At 40.7% G+C, this 16103-nt stretch overlaps 1 protein-coding gene across 1 annotated transcript in view; it reads right to left on the minus strand.

Moving 5' to 3' along the window:
* The window catches only part of UNC13C (unc-13 homolog C), a 655255-nt gene that overhangs the window by 598938 nt on the left and 40214 nt on the right, over positions 1–16103 (minus strand). The window lies entirely within an intron of this gene.

Consider the following 16103-nt stretch of genomic DNA (forward strand, 5'->3'; position numbering starts at 1 on the left):
GAATGCTGAGCTTTAAGCCAATTTTTTCACTCTCCACTTTCACTTTCATCAAGAGGTTTTTGAGTTCCTCTTCACGTTCTGCCATAAGGGTGGTGTCATCTGCATATCTGAGGTTATTGATATTTCTCCCAGCAATCTTGATTCCATCTTGCGTTTCTTCCAGTCCAGCATTTCTCATGATGTACTCTGCATATAAGTTAAATATGCAGGGTGACAATATACAGCGCAGGCGGCTGTGACTGGCGCACTAAGTGCGGCCGAGAGGAGCTACCCCACGACCGAGGTCAGGGGCAGAAGCCGGGAGGACCCCATGCCTGAAGGGTGGCAGCCAAGAGGAGTTACCCCACATCCGAGGTCAGGCGCAGCAGCCGAGAGTGCCAGGCTGCAACAGCACAGGAACAGCCGAGAGGAGCTACCCCGCGTCCGAGGCCAGTGGCGGCGGCCGGGAGGAGCAACCCCTTGTCCAAGGAGCGGTGGAAGGGCGGCAGTGAGGAGATACCCCTCATCCAAGGTAAGGAGCAGCGGCTGTGCTTTGCTGGAGCAGCCGTGATTCATACCCCACGCCCAAGGTAAGAGAAACCCAAATAAGATGGTAGGTGTTGCAAGAGGGCATCAGAGGGCAGACACACTGAAACCATACTCACAGAAAACTAGTCAAGCTAATCACACTAGGACCACAGCCTTGTCTAACTCAATGACAGTAAGCCATGCCTGTGGGGCAACCCAAGACGGGTGGGTCATGGTGGAGAGGTCTGACAGAATGTGGTCCACTGGAGAAGGGAATGGCAAACCACTTCAGTGTTCTTGCCTTGAGAACTCCATGAACAGTATGAAAAGGCAAAATGATAGGATACTGAAAGGGGAACTCCCCAGGTCAGTAGGTGCCCAATATGCTACTGGAGATCAGTGGAGAAATAACTCCAGAAAGAATGAAGGGATGGAGCCAAAGCAAAAAACAATAATCATTACTTACATACATCTTACTATGTTCTAGCCACTGTTCTTTATATTAAACTTTGATTAAGTAGAAACTATTATTATCTTCATTTTATACATGGGAGAACTGAGACAACAAACACAAGAGTATTAAGATAGCTGTAGCCATCTATACACCTTTATCTATAATTCTGAAATCCCAAAAGTTCAGAAACGGAACAAATTTATTGCAAGATCTGACCTGACCTGACCTGATTTGATAGCAAAATCTGACTGAATTTCACAGTTTTTCACTTCTATCACTTAGGTTTAATAATCATACAGTTCATGGTAGAAATATTAGTTTAATTTAGGAAGCTGCCCCAGACCACGCTGAACTTGTTCCATAATAGTTGATCATTGATAGATTAATAGCATTACCTTTCTAAGATTTAAAAAATTCTGACTTTCTAGACACACCTATTTCCACAATGCTACATAATTAATTGTGTACCTGTTTTAAGTCCATCTTCTCTACTAAAGTATGAAATGACTCTCACAAATGATAATGGGGCCTAGTACAGTAAAAAGAAAACTAGACTAATAGTTAAGTGTTTGGGGGTATAATTCATCCTATGAATAATTAGTTGGATTCTTAGAAAACGTTCCATACTCTGGGTCTAACTTTCCTCATGTTGATCAGGGGTTATAAAGTCAAATACCTATCGGACCAGGCAAGACATGTATGTGGGAAAAGCAGAACATTTATAACTCCTGGGAAAGCAATGGCCAGAAAACTGGGAGACAAACAATCTAACTTTTGTCGTGTGTACGTGTATGGCCCACATCTTCCAAAATTTCTTTTGAGAAATACCAAAAACCAGATTTGTATATGAACTGATATAAATTAAAAATAACACAAAACTGCAAACTATGCAAGCCGTCAAAATAGGTCTGTAGGCTAAATGTGATGTTAATGCTGCAACCTCACCTGGCTGGTGGCTGTAACAATGTCTTACACCACTTTCAGACTCAAATTCCTTTTCCTGGGGTTTTCACCTACATCTGAAAGGGTCTGGACTTCTCTAACCCCTGCAACACTAACATATTTCACTTAGTCAGCTCTTGGCATGGGTTGCCTTCCATTTTTAGTTATCTTTTTATATTGTCATCTTTTATCCTTAACTAGATTCTGAGATCCTTGAGTCCTTGAGGGTGATCTTGTATCTCTGAATTTTTGTAACAATTGGCACAGTGCCTTGAACACAGCAAGGGCTTAATGGAAACATTTGGATTGATGTCAAAAGAGGCTATAAATAGTCATAGCTAAATCAGAACAGCACCAAGTCTGAATTACTTGGACTCCTCATTGCTGGTGGGAGGTCCTATAGCAAAACCATCCAACAGGAGCTTTAGAATCCAGCAGACCTAAACCACAATGCCAGCAACTCAAGCTATACAATCTTAAAATTATCATATAATCTCCCTGATATTCAATTTCTTCATTTGTAAATTAGTTAGAATGGGACATGCAACAACAGACTGGTTCCAAATAGGAAAAGGAGTTTGGCAAGGCTGTATATTGTCACCTTGCGTATTTAAATTATATGCAGAGTACATAATGAGAAACACTGGGCTGGCGGAAGCACAAGCTGGAATCAAGATTGCCAGGAGAAATCTCAATAACCTCAGCGATGCAGATGACACCACCCTTATGGCAGAAAGTGAAGAACTAAAGAGCCTCTTGATGAAAGTGAAAGAGGAGAGTGGAAAAAGTTGGCTTAAAGCTCAACATTCAGAAAACTAAGATCATGGCATCTGGTCCCATCACTTCAAGGCAAATAGATGGGGAAACAGTGGAAAGAGTGTCAGACTTTATTTTTTTGGGCTCCAAAATCACTGCAGATGGTGATTGCAGCCACGAAATTAAAAGACGCTTACTCCTTGGAAGGAAAATTATGACCAACCTAGACAGCATATGAAAAAGCAGAGACCTTACTTGGCCAACAAAGGTCCGTCTAGTCAAAGCTTTGGTTTTTCCAGTGGTCATGTATGGATGTGAGAGTTGGACTATAAAGAAAGCTGAGCGCCAAAGAATTGATGCTTTTGAACTGTGGTGTTGGAGAAGACTCTTCAGAGTCCCCTGGACTGCAAGGGAGATCCAATCAGTCCATCCTAAAGGAAATCAGTCCTGAATAGTCATTGGAAAGACTGATACTGAAGCTGAAACTCCAATACTTTGGCCACCTGATGCAAAGAGCTGACTCATTTGAAAAGACCCTGATTGAGGGAGGGAGAGAAGGGGATGACAGAGGATGAGATGCTTGGATGGCATCACTTACTCGATGGACGTGAGTCTGAGTAAACTCTGGGAGTTGGTGATGGACAGGGAGGCCTAGCATGCTGTGGTTCAAAGAGTTGACACGACTGAGTGCCTGAACTGAACTGAAATCATAAGGTGAACAATAGTTAGCTCATTCTTCAGATTAAATGAAATAATACATAAAGTATGTGACAGGAAACAGATATCAATCACCGCTGACTCTCTTCCTTGCTTGTGAGGCCAAGAAAAGGGAAAGGTTTTTACAGAAGATTGAAGACTATTTCTTTTCCACCCTGTATGACTCCTCCTCATCTACAGAAAATCAGGTCCAAGTGCCACAGAATCCCCAGGGGAAAGGTACACCTCATGAGGGCTCAAAACATCAGACTTCATGGTGTACCTTGTGTGATTTAAAATCATCTATGATTTTCTGAATTGTCTTGAAAAAAATCATTATTTTCTGTTGAAATATCTCTGTGGATGCAAGACTTGTGGCAAGAAGATAGTTGTAGTTTCAAAAAACTGTTTGAAGCAAACTTGGCAAATCATCAAGCCATATGTAATTTTCAACAGAAGCATCAGAGAATTTAGTCAAGGCTGTGATGCCCAGGATTATTTTTATGCAGAAAGTAATAAATTTGAAAAATAAAGTCTCCTCAGGAAATGTGTACAGCACTTCAGTATTCATAGACACACTTGAGATGCTGTTCATGTCTGTCCACATGGACTGCACCAGTGGATGACTACCAATGACCGCAATCAAAAGCAGACTGTAAAAGGGCTCCTGAAAGGCTATAGGCTGCTAATCATAGAATCTCAGCATAGAAAGGGGGTACTCATAGCCTCTGCATCCAGCTCTTATTTCCATGCCTTTCTGATGTTCATTCTTCAGCTGCTTAAACACTTTCAACCTAATGGAGAACTTGCTCTTTCCCATGATGGCCTTCATCTTATCGAGAAATGAAACAGTGACAAGACCAGCTTCCTTAGGGCTGCCTCCTGTTTTCCCTTAAGCTGGAATCTGCAGAGTGACTCTAATGTGCAAGCAACCATATGCGTGTGCATGTATAGCATATCACACTGTGTTCCTAGCATCATTTAAGATGTGATAGATAATAGAGAATAAATTGAGTGCCCCCTTTTTAACATGTTGTCACCTTAATGGCAAAACCCATGCATTGTGCTTTAGTTTAGAACTTGTAAAACAGGCATAATGCCCTGTGTACAAAGACATCTCAAACACTATTATTCACTAATAATATAACTTGCCTTCATTATGGGATCTAAAATGAAGAGAGAAAGCAGTTCCTTTCTGACAATTCTAGTACACCTTAAAGAAATTCAGTGACTACTACAGTTAGAGCAATTCATGGATTCAATCATGGTATGTGCAGCTTATGTTTTAGCTTATGTTTTGAAAAGGAAATTTTACATTTAGTATGGTCTGCCTGCAATAATTAGAAGAGCAAACCCCTTGTCTCCTTATAACCATGAGGTGATGACAAACCTTTCTCCTTCAAAAGCTACCAAGACTATTTTTATAAAAAGCCAGATAATAAACATCAGGCTTTGCCAGCCATACAGTCTCTGCTGCAATTACACAGCTCTGCCATTGTAGAGTGAAAGCAGTCTTGGACAATACATAAACAAATGGCCCCAGTTATTTGGCCCTGAGCTCCAAATAAAACTTTGTTTATAAAAGCGGGTGGTTGCTGGATTTAGCCCCTCAACACAGCATGGTTGGGGGTTGGGGGAGAACAGTGGCCTAGGAGTCAGGGGAAGGGAGTTCTAGCTGTGGTTCATACTCTAGCTAGCTATCTGTATGATGGCAAGCAATCCACTCCCAACTTCGGGCTTGAGTGTTCATCTCTAAGAGGAGTTTTTACAGTTTTTAACTGTACTGCAATTTCAAAATATCTGAGTCATTTCTAAAACTTTTTCAAGCAGTTGAGGCTATTGAATTACCCATGTTGCACTGCAGCAACATTCAGAACAGTTTATCAAGGCTTTCCTTAAGACTGAAGAAAGGATTCCTAAAGGGCCCTCCAGAAATTCAGTCACCAGTGTAGGAGTCAAGAAGGGACAGAAAATTTCCTTCCTTTGGAAAGTGATGGAAACTGCCTTTTGCAGCTTCTCAAACTCTAATCTAGAGTTACTATATAAGCAAGTATAAATTATTCCTTGTTTTATCTCAAATTTACATTTAACTGGACCTCCTGTATTTCATCTGACAATACTCCAATTCCTTAACTTGAGAAAACAGTTAGACTGTAAGCACTTTTACAAGTGTATTTTGACATGCATTGATCCCATGTGATTCATAGCACTCTACCTGTTGGGCACAGGAAGCCTTATCTCCATTCTAATCCAGGAAAAGCTGAGGCCCAAGGACTTGAGAACTATCCAAAAGCTGAGGATTAGTGACACATAAGTCGAAACATCCCCTACTAACTCCAGAGAGATAAAAGCAATTCATTATGGACTTACTATCTACTTCACACCATCGACACTCATATTTATCTATGAAAAGCATAAACCTTCCATTCCCTTTTAGTATTGTCTATGCGGTGCCAACATTTACAACTATTTCCTAGAGCAGTGTTCAAACACAGCATCACTGGGACAACCTTTACAACTGCCACAGTATGACTTATGGGCTGAAACAAAGAATTCTCCTTCTCTAGGAGAAAGGGCCTTTTTAAAAATCAATTGAAGAAAATCAAATATTTCAACAATTTTTCAATATAAGACATTAATTAACTCTGACAAGAGAGAATCCAAAATTAGGTGGGGGAATGTGTAACCCTAAAAGATAATTGAATAGATACATTTGTTCTCTCAGAAGTTAAGTAAATGATTAAAAGACAATTTAAATATGGCATTGATCTAAATATTCATTAATGTTATGTAGATACTCCAGTTTTCCTTGAGATAAAAGTAATTACTTGAGACAACATCATCTTAAGGAATACTCAACCACAATTAAGAAAATAGTCATCAAATTAAACTAAACAGAGTATGGGGAAGAACTACTCTTAATTATATTAGAAAGTCATTTACCTTGAGAGCTATCAGCATTGGCCAAGACTATAAGCTAAAAGATTGTCAAAGCAAGCAAGCCTGAGATGGAGTGAGTATGGTAATGCCTTGAATGAGCATGGCAAAATCTATCCTAGGTAGGTCTGAAACAACCAAATGCAAATGTCTGTATTTCTCTTCAACATTAACGTCTAGATGCCAGTGATCAGAAAGACAGTTCTTGAGAGAAGCTCTGTTTTTTGGAATACCGTGCCAGAAAAAAATTTGGTGGCCATCCCAATCCTACCTTATCAAGGACTTCTCACTATTCCTTAATTTCAAGGGCTGGAACACTCCCAATTGATGCTATTTCTAGTTTCCACTTCTCAGAGAAAAGAAATGCTCTGTCAGTTTGGTCATTAACTTTCTGGACAGGTCACCTGTATGTCCAGAGTATGATCTCTTGGCATCACAAACCTCCTTCTGCAGCTCTTGGTTTCCTCAAGCGAGAAACTCTGGGGATTCCTCCAGCTACCTTGCGTCAGGGCTGAGTGCCAGAGGTTGAATGAAATCCCTGTCTCTTAGCACTTCTCTCCATGTCTATTTAATATAAGTGTGCAGACACACTGAATTTAAACATAAGCTTTCAAACCTTGGGGAAAAAAAAGTTTGAAAACAGTGGAGACAAGATGGGTTTGCTCTACAGTCTCAGACCGTAAAGAATCTGCCTACAATGCAGGAGACCTGGGTTCAATTCCTGGGTCAGGAAGATGCTCTGGAGAAGGGAATGGCAACCCATTCCAGTATTCTTGCCTGGTGCATTCCATAGACAGAGGAACCTGCCGGGCTACAGTCCATGGTGTTGCAAAGAGTCCAAAATGACTGAGCAACTAACACTTTCACTTTTCAAACAAATATAAGCCCCAGCTCTACTAGAAAAGTTTTAAAATGATGATGCATATTCACTGGAGAAATCAGTCTTTAGGTGACAGAAAAGAAATTAATCTTTATCCAGTATCTATTTTGTATTAAGCTGTTGACCATCATGATACATACAGGAAAAGCCTTAGACCTAGCCTTAATGAATCTACAACTGCTTACTTATTAAATTAGATGATCTATCTTTTATTGACACTGACCATAAAAGTGAATTAAATTATTCCCAGAAGCTTCTCTGGGCTTGATTTTGGTTACTGGTTTAAGTACACTTTGGCCTTTTTAATTTTTCTATTTAACACTGGCTCAAATATTGTGAAAGCCATAATTAGAGATAAGGTAATTCAGATCTCCAGAACTTTACCTGGATGTTCATGCAAATAGTAAAAATTTGTGGGTATAGTTAATTAATCACTCAGAAGAAAATAATTAAATTCAAACTATGCTTGTTCTTCCCCATAAGACAGTATTATAATCACTTAATATTACCTCCTTTATTGGAAGTTAATAAGTCATTTAGTGACAGGAGGTAGAGGGAGGCTAGATATCCACCAACAGCATTCCCTCTTTCCGTCTGCAGAAGAATACACTTCCCAGGTCACTTGCAGTTATACTGGGGCCTAGGACTAGCTCTGGCTCATGCAATGACCTGGTCCCTAAAAGCTTCTGTGAGGTTCTGGCTTTTCTCCCACTAACTGGAAATTGTAAAGTCACCCTAAAAGAGGTGTCCAGACATGTGCCTTCCTACTTGGAACATAGCCTCTTAATCTTCATTGAGCTGTCCTGTGAACAAGGGATGAATCATATTAAGCCATGAGATTTTGTTGTTTAATACAGCAACCAGCATTATCCCAACACTGAAGAGGGGGCTCACTCAGACTGAATATTCTGAGTTCTCTTCACAGGGCTCACCATTAAGAAAAAATATTCTTGGAAGCAAAAATGAGCACTGAGAAAATAATGAACAGTTAAGGTTGGCACCATAAATCCTGGCATGCAGGGAAAAAAATAATAGAAGAATGGAGTTGGGGACCTAAGGAATTTGAGACTGTTGGTAAATCAGAGATAGCAGGTGTCAGTGCAGATCGGAAGAATGGATCTTGGAGCTGGCCCCCTTGTCAGAACTGGGAAAGCAGGCCAGCAACAGGGAGGAGCAGCCCTGCAGGCTTTGCTGACTCTACCTGGTATTTCTTTCTCTGATCCACGCTAGAAGGTGAGCTGCTGTACAGCCAGACCAATCACCATTCATGATGCAGTCCAGAGGCTGGAGAAAGACACTGTGGTTTGCATATTTAATTTGGAGGCCTAGATACTAGTTCAGAATTCCAAAGGCACCATGAAATTGGAATGAATGAATCTTAAACCTAAGTAGTTTCCTATTATAAAATTATTATTCAGTTCAGTTCAGTCACTCAGTAGTGTCCAACTCTTTGCGACCCCATGAACCACAGCACACCAGGCCTCCCTGTCCATCACCAACTCCAGGAATTCACCCAAATCCATGTCCATCAAGTTGGTGATGCCATCCAACCATCTCATCCTCTGTCATCCCCTTCTCCTCCTGCCATCAATCTTTCCCCAGCTTCAGGGTCCTTTCCAATGAGTCAGCTTTCGCATGAAGTGGCCAAAGTACTAGAATTTCAGCTTCAGCATCAGTCCTTCCAATGAACACTCAGGATTGATCTCCTTTAGGATGGACTGGTTGGATCTCCTTGCAGTCCAAGGGACTCTCAAGAGTCTTCTCCAACACCACAGTTCAAAAGCATCAATTCTTCAGCACTCAGATTTCTTCATAGTCCAACTCTCACATCCATACATGACCACTGGAAAAAGCACAGCCTTGACTAGATGGATCTTTGTTGGCAAAGTAATGTCTCTGCTTTTAAATATGCTATCTAGGTTGGTCATAACTTTCCTTCCAAGGAGTAAGCGTCAATTTCATGGCTGCAATCACCATCTGCAGTGATTTTGGAGCCCCCAAAAATAAAGTCTGACACTGTTTCCACTGTTTCCCCATCTATTTCCCATGAAGTGATGGGACCAGATGCCATGATCTTAGTTTTCTAGCTTTAAGCCAACTTTTTCACTCTCCTCTTTCACTTTCATCAAGTTTTTCTTCACTTTCTGCCATAGGGGTGGTGTAATCTGCTTATCTGAGGTTATTGATACTTCTTCTGGCAAACTTGATTCCAGCTTGTGCTTCCTCCAGCCCAGTATTTCTCATGATGTACTCTGCATATAAGTTAAATAAGCAGGTTGACAATATACAGCTTTGACGTACTCCTTTTCTTATTTGGAACCAGTCTGTAGTTCCATGTCCAGTTCTAACTGTTGCTTCCTGACATACAGGTTTCTCAAGAGGCAGGTCAGGTGGTCTAGTATTCCCATCTCTTTCCAAATTTTCCACAGTTTATTGTGATCCACACAGTCAAAGGCTTTGGCATAGTCAAAATTATTATTAGTCAGCTAAAAATCCCTGCAGAATGAAGTTGTTTGTTTATATATTCCACTTCTCAATATTCTCATCTCTCTTCAATTTTGATAACTAAATTCAAAGCTTTCTTCATTGCAAGCTTTCTCACCTAGTGATGGTCAACAACAGCAAATTAAAACCTCTAAGCTTTTGGCAATTGCATCCAAAGATATGGGAACTCTCCAATTAAAGCCTGTTCCCTAAAGTAGATTAAACAGTACCTTGAGTGGTTCCTGTTTAACTGCTCTTAACAAGATTTTTAGGTGTTGGCACCCACTGACAGATTGAGTGCAGAGGAGCGAGAAGCATAGGAAATGGGCAGCGGGGCGGGTGGGGGGAGTGACAGATGTGAGTAAATATGTATTGGGAAGGTTTCTGTTTAATTCTTCTGAATGAGCTCCTGGCTTATGTTAGCATCATCTCTTGGGAAATCAGCCACTTTGCATTTGTTTCACTGCTCCTACCTGCAGTGAAAAGGAACATACTGAATGGAACAGTGCAGTCTCACTATGAATTTATTCTCTGCTGATCCTAATGAAGGAGAGCATAATGGAAATTTAAGACACTGACCTGCCAGACCCCTGACCCTAAATGCTAATGTGAGGAGAGATCTCCTCATCAGTTCAGTTCAGTCACTCAGTCGTGTCCGACTCTTTGCGATCCCATGAATTGCAGCACACCAGGCCTCTCTGTCCATCACTAACTCCCAGAGTTCACTCAGACACGTCCATCGAGTCAGTGATGCCATCCAGCCATCTCATCCTCGGTCGTCCCCTTCTCCTCCTGCCCCCAATCCCTCCCAGCAGCAGAGTCTTTTCCAATGAGTCAACTCTTCGCATGAGGTGGCCAAAGTACTGGAGTTTCAGCTTTAGCATCATTCCTTCCAAAGAAATCCCAGGGTTGATCTCCTTCAGAATGGACTGGTTGGATCTCCTCATACCCCCTTCTATTCTCTCAAGTTTCAAGGATGTGATCCTTGCTTCATTATCTTCTTAGGAACAAACTGGCCACATTTAGATAAAGCCTGTAGAGCTATTTGGTTGACCAAAAAGTCCATTCAGATTTTTCTATAGCATCTGCAGAAAAACTCAAATGAACTTTCTAGCCAATCCAATATCCATAGGCATAAATAACAGAAATGAAATCATGGTAAGATCTTGGAACCATGGATCTCTCTATCACCATGAACTGGCCCTATGACCTTGCGGTAGAGTCTCCAAATAATTCTCTGTACCTCACCTTTGTAGGCAAAGCTTCTTTCATGAGAACGATTTTGCCAAAAATTGCACACAAAAGCCATATAATTTAAGAATATAAAGGAAGGAAAGAAAATTTAAGGAAGAAAGACGCTGAGAAGTTAAATATAAAAAGCAACTGACTCTTATCCATCCAGCAACTTTTGTACTTGACTATGAGTCAGATCTCAGAAATTCATGGGTGGCCAGGTGCTCACAGCCTCAGGTCATTCCAAGGTTGAGGTAGGATGTCATCAGAGGAGAGGGAGTGAAAATTGACATCCTCATGATAGCTCAGTTGGTAAAGAATCTGCCTGAATACAGAAGACTCTGGTTCAATTCCTGAGTCAGGAAGATCCGCTGGAGAAGGGATAGACTACTCACTCTAGTATTCTTGGGCATCCCTTGTGGCTCAACTGGTAGAGAATCCTCCTGCAATGGGGAATACCTGGGTTTGATCCCTGAGTTGGGAAAATCCCCTGGAGAAGGGAAAGGCTACCCACTCCAGTATTCTGGCTTGGAGAATTCCATGGACTATGGGGTCGCAAAGAGTTGGACATGACTGAGCAACTTTCACTTTCACTTTCATACACCCCCAGAGCCAGTGGGAACTGGTAAAATCATTGTGGAAAACAATCTAGCATCGTATCTAGAGAGCCATCAAAGTGCTCATACCTGCTGGCTCATGCTCACTTCTGGGAGTTTATTCCAAGATAATAATCAAAAAGAAGGAAAATTTATTCATGTAAGGTCTCATGAGAGTATTGTTTTCAAATGGTGAAAATTTGGAACTGTATAGAACAGAGGTTGGTGATCTTTTTCTATAAAGGGCTGGATGGTAATTTTGTGTGTGTTTATGAGCCACGCAGTATCTGCCTCTCATATTTAACTTCTCCTTGGACAAAGTTGTGAATACATGGGTGTAGCTGGGTTCCAATAAAACATTATTTATGAAAATTTTAACAAAAAAAGAAATTCATGGGTGGAAACAGTGATTTTTCTATCCATAAAACACCTATCATCCTTTGTTCATCAAAAAATTCCTTATTTCCAAGTAGTAGTACAATTGTTTACATACTGCCCCCACCCTGCTCCATGACAGCCTCTTTAGGGCAGCCTATGTGTCTCTCATCTTGGGATCCCCTACATTATCTGTGTGGATCCATTCTTACCTTTATGCTCAAATACACAAAATGTTTGTGCATTTAATGGAAGTACAGCATTTCTTCCACACACAATACAAAGAATTATCATCTTTTTACCTAGAATTCATTCATCAGAGAATCCCCTTCAAAGGTTTTTGTTCCAATATGCCATAGCCAAAAAAATACTAGTCTGCTTTCTTACACTACTATCTCCTGAACCCAGGAAGTTGAAAATGAGTGAGGGAGAAGTAGAAATGCTAAAAGAAAGAAAAAGAAAAAAAAAACGAAACAAAGAAGCACGAAGCTATCCTTGACTGATTACCAATAACTGCTATGAGGAATCTAAAATAAAAGTGCAGAGGATGAGACTGTTGAACGGTTGGATGGCATCACCGACTCAATGAACATGAGTTTGAGTAAACTCCGGGAGTTGGTGATAGACAGCGAGGCCTGGCATACTGCAGTCCATAGGGTCGCAAACAGTTGGACATGACTGAGTGACTGAACTGAACTGAACTGGAAATAAAAGTGAGAAACAGGTAGTATTCCTTTGGCTTCTATCTTTAGCACCTTTTTCATCCTCCTTGGTGCCCTGTGAAAACTCACTAAGGCCCTTTTTGCCTAAATCTTTACCCATCACTCACCCCTCCCCACTGTAAAGTCCCACAGCTCCTATTCAACTTCGCATATGCCTGGCTTTGAAATTACCCTTCCCTTAAATCAAAACTCTTATTTTCTCTAGGCATCTCAACCAGGTCAGAATGAAAGCTAATTAAGCTAGTTCATATTAAGCTTATGACAAATCATCTGCCCACACACTCTTTAACCTACTCAGGAATATTTTCTTGTTAACTCAAGCTGGTGAAATTTCAGTCAGTGTGGAAGAGATATTTTGGAATAGGAAGATATCCTCTCTCTTCCAGGAGGGAGAAAACCAAAAACCACAGATTTTCTCTTTATCCATCCCTACCAAGATTCCCAGGGCCTATCTTGATGGAAAGCATGGGTCTTTCTCTCCCCTCTCAACGTCTTCCTGAAGCAAAACTAATGAGTCTTCCTAATTACAATTTTGTCTCTTGGCAAAAGGAATTGGGATGGAATACCTGGGATGCCAGCTTTACTCCAAGCTATAGAAGGACCTCCTTGTCTCAGGTCTCAGTATTTGCAACCAATCATTATATAAAGTACTATGGTTCTTAAAACTTATGGTGGATCAGAATTACCCAAAGGGCTTGTTAAACTCAACTGCTAGGCTCTATGTGCAAAGTTTCTAATTCAGTATATTTGGGTGGGGCCAACATTTTTCATTTCTAACAAGCTCCTTGGCCATGCTGATGCTGCTGGCCCAAATTACCACCTTGTAGTAAACTTCCCTTTCAGATGGAAGATAAAGCACATTTCAAAAGGAGGAAGGGCACACACAGTAGCATAGAGGTGTGAAACAGCATTTCACATGCAGTAACAAGGGCATTTTTCTTTCCCTAGAGACTGAATTTTATGGAAAGTAGGAGAAGGAAAATGAAGTGGCAGAAGTTTAGGGCTGAAGTGAAGAACCATAACAATTTAGAATGTGTTGCTCAGGTCACCTTCTTCAGGAAACTGTAACCTCTAAATTATTAAGAGAGTAACAGAGAATGGGAATTGTTAAAAGATGTATGTAATCACCTTGAGTCATTCCCCATCCTGGCATAAACTAAGAATCCAGTTGCCAGTGTGTTACAGAGGAGGCCTAAATTATAAGATGTATTTTCAATATTTATAAACATCAATAACCCTGATTTAACTGATATACCTGTGGTAAGAGGACAGGGTGAGAAGATCTCGGCCTCATTCACTTCCCACTCCCTTCTCCTTCTTTCCTCCTTGACACTTCCTGCCTCTAAATCATTCTAGAAACTTAATTTGGTCTGTATTGATACTGAGCAGGGGCTTCCCAGGTGGCTCAGTGGGAAAGAATCCATCTGCCAATGCAGGAGACACAGGTTCAATCCCTGGGTAGGGAAGATCCCCTGGAGAAGGAAATGGCAACACACTCCAGTATTCTTGCCTGGGAAATCCCATGGACAGAAGAGCAAGGTGGGCTACAGTCCACGCAATTGCAAAAAAGTCGGACACGACTTCGCAACTAAACAACAATATTGATACTGAGCATGGCCACTGAGTATGAAAAGATATTGTGGAACCAGATTTTCCTCTTCTATGTTCTCTTGTCCCCATGTTGGGGTACTAATGCCTTCTTCTCTTCACCATCTTTCTCCCTTTTTTCAATCCCTCTTTGGCATACCCAAGGGATTTCTGTATTATATTCCTAAAAGAGAGGTAAGATTTTAAGATCTGGCCTTGGACATGAGGAAGTAGATAATCCATAAAGCCTTTATGCTTGTCTTTGTGCTCCAACCCAACTTTAACAGAGAGAAATATGGCATTAAGAGAGATGAAGATTGTCCAATTAATTAGCAGGGAAAACCTCGGATCCAGGGCAAAATGTAGGCAAGCTTCCAAGAGCAGAAAGAAAGAGTTTCTTCTGTTTGTGCAACCAAAGTATACTGAGTAGAGCTGATGTGTCTCCCAAGAACCTGAATCCTAAGGAAACAATCATTGTTCACCACCTTAGATTGTGTTCTTCCAGAATCAGAGCCTGAAGTAGGATGTAAGTGCAAGCAGTTTACTTGGGAGACAATGTTAACAAGCAATGGTAGAGAATTGGGAAGTGAGAGAGGTCAAGGAAGAAAGCCAACGCAGAAAAGCTAACTTCAAAAGGAGCTGGAGCTTATTCCTGTTGAGCATAGAAAGTGGTATGGAACACACTTCATAGCTGGCACATGTAAGTTTAAGGAAGCTGGGGCTATGTCTACCATCTCCCTCTAGCTGTTAGTTAATTGCTCCTCTAAGATGTGAACACCCTGTCTCCAGATGGTTCATGCATGCTCCTGCAGTCAAGGAAATCATACAGAGACTAACAGATGCTAGTGGAGAACATCCAACAGATGTGGGGAGAGAACCCATAACTCTCCTATGATAACTTGGCAGAGTTCTCCTCTTCCATCATTCAGTTGTCCTAAAATTCCTTGTTGTAAAGCATGAGGTATAACCCTCCCAGACTATAGACAATACTACGGAGGTAGAGTAATCAAAGTGGCATGGTATGGAACAATGGAACAATGGACATATGGAACAATGAATGAGAAGCCAGAATAAACCCACATACCTGTGGTCAATTAATCTTTGACAAAGGAAGCAAGGATATGCAATGGGAAAGTCTCTTCAGAAAGTAGTTGGGAAAGCTGGACAGCCACATGTAAATCAATAAAGTTACAATGCACTCTTATACCACATACAAAAATAAATTGAAAATGGTTTGAAGACTTAAACGTAAGACATGGCACCATAAAATTCCTAGAAGAGAACATATGCAAAACATTATCTGACATAAATTTTACCAATGTTTCCTTAGGTCAGTCTCCCAAGGCAATAGAAATAAAAGTAAAAATACAGAAATGAGACCTAATGAAACGTCCAAGCTTTTGCACAGCAAAGAAAACCATAAACAAAATGAAAAGACAAACTATGGGATGGGAGAAGATATTTGCAAACAATGCAACTGACAAGGGGTTAATTTCCAAAATATGCAATGACTCATACAAGTCAACAATAACAAAAATAGACAACCTATTGGTTGAATGGGCAGAAAAATGGGCAGAAAAACTAAATAGACATTTCTCCAAAGAAAACATATAGATGGCCAATAAGCACATGAAAAGATGCTCAACATTGCTAATTACTAAAGAATTACAAGTCAAAACTATAATGAGGTATCGTCTCACACCAGTCAGAATAGCCATCATTAAAAAGTCTACAGATAACAAATGCTAGAGAGGGTATGGCGAAAAGGGAATCCTCCTACACCATTGGTGGGCATGTAAGTTGATGCAGCCACTATGAAAAACAGTATGGAGGTTTATATGAAAACTAAAAATAGAACTACCATATAAATCAGCAATCTTATTTCTGGGCATACAGCCAGACAAAACTGCAATTTAAAAAGATATATGCACCCC

This window comes from Budorcas taxicolor, chromosome 10 (genome assembly GCF_023091745.1).
Source record: "Budorcas taxicolor isolate Tak-1 chromosome 10, Takin1.1, whole genome shotgun sequence".
NCBI lineage: Eukaryota > Metazoa > Chordata > Mammalia > Artiodactyla > Bovidae > Budorcas > Budorcas taxicolor.